Genomic DNA, 1,972 nt, shown 5'->3' with positions numbered 1-1,972 from the left:
TTTTATGCTGGTTCAGTAGATTTTCTTTATCTGGAGAAGGTTACGCACAAAACATAACTTACCGTAGCGTATTGAATTAGGGTTTATTACTTTAACAAAAAGTAAAACTTATATTGTATAAGAACGTTCACACAGTAATTGTGAAGTTTAGTACATAGATTATCTAACATTAAATATTACCTTACATTAAATAGAAATAGAAATAGAAAAATTCTTTATTGAAAAAGTTTTAAAATAATAGTTTAAATATGGGTACTTAAATTAAAGTTAAAATTTGGGTAAATTAAAGCCTGTGTTAGTTCAAAACTGTGTTACAGGCTTTAGAATCCCCTCACAATTTTAGTAGATTGGTTGCCTTTTTCAACTTAAGTAATTTTACAATTTCAACAAAAAAGATTGCATGCATGTGTGTGTGTGTGTGTGTGTGTGTTTATTACGTGTGTATAATTAAATAATAAAAATAAATTAATAGTTTCTATTAAATATATGAACGTAATAAATTCTCTTACCTACTTATTTAACATTGCTTATTTTAAAGATAAATAAACAGATTTATTTATTAAAATTACTCATGACGTTATTAGAATGAAAATGTTTTTTCCCCAGCAATTCCCGTTCTAGACGTTTGTACCAAAGTTGCAGTTTCTAAGCATAGTGCTTCCGAAGGAGTTACCAAGGCTGGTCAAAATTGAACGGCTTAGGAGAAAATTCCTTGCTGCTAATATAAAGGTAATGGTAATGATTACATGTTCACAATTTGTGTCGTCTATTAACTAAAATATTTTATCACAATTATTCATAGAAATCAAAATATTTGTTATGATAGAATGTAGAGCCTAGAGGATTATTATAAACTAGCTGTTCCCCGCGATTTCACCCGCATTGCTCTGCTCCTGTTGGTCTTAGCGTGATGATATATAGCCTACTAGCTTTCCGCCCGCGGCTTCGCCCGCGTTTTCAAAGAAAAACCCGTTCCCGTAGGATTTCCGGGATAAAACCTATCCTATGTCCTTTCTCGGGTATCAGAATATCTCTATACCAAATTTCATGCAAATTGGTTCAGTAGTTAAGGCGTGATTGAGTAACAGACAGACAGACAGAGTTACTTTCGCATTTATAATATTAGTATGGATATAGCCTTCCTCGATAAATGGGCTATCTAACACCGAAAGAATTTTTCAAATTGGACCAGTAGTTCCCGAGATTAGCGCGTTCAAACAAACAAACAAACTGATACACAAAAAGCTATAAGAAGCTGAATCAACACAACGACAACAACAAAAGAGGGCGTTAATTTTTGATAGACATAAATTTGAACCTCAATGTAATAATAGTTAGGTTTATGTGTGACGATTTAATATTTAGGTTTGTGTTTAGGTAAGGTTAGGTTAGGTTAGGTTAGGTTAGGTTAGGTTAGGTTAGGTTAGGTAAGGTTAGGTTAGGTTAGCCTAACCTAACCTAACCTAACCTATCCTTTTCCATCTTATAGAAATTTTTCCTGACGTATAGAAATTTTCCTGGCTTATATAAATTTTCCTGGCTTATATAAATTTTCCTGACGTATAGAAATTTCCTGGCGTATGGAAATTTTCCGGACTTAGAAAAATTTTCACAACCTAACCTAACCTAACCTAACCTAACCTAACCTAACCTAACCTAACCTATCCTTTTCCACCTTATAGAAATTTTTCCTGACGTATAGAAATTTTCCTGGCTTATATAAATTTTCCTGACGTATAGAAATTTTCCTGGCGTATGGAAATTTTCCGGACTTAGAAAAATTTTCCTAACCTAACCTAACCTAACCTAACTTAACCTAACCTAACCTAACCTATCCTTTTCCATCTTATAGAAATTTTTCCTGACGTATAGAAATTTTCCTGGCTTATATAAATTTTCCTGGCTTATATAAATTTTCCTGACGTATAGAAATTTCCTGGCGTATGGAAATTTTCCGGACTTAGAAAAATAT

This window comes from Colias philodice, chromosome 9 (genome assembly GCF_061535455.1).
Source record: "Colias philodice isolate Cphi_HAF_F1 chromosome 9, ilColPhil1 Martin Lab GWU primary, whole genome shotgun sequence".
NCBI lineage: Eukaryota > Metazoa > Arthropoda > Insecta > Lepidoptera > Pieridae > Colias > Colias philodice.
Note: the sequence above shows the minus strand (reverse complement) of the source record.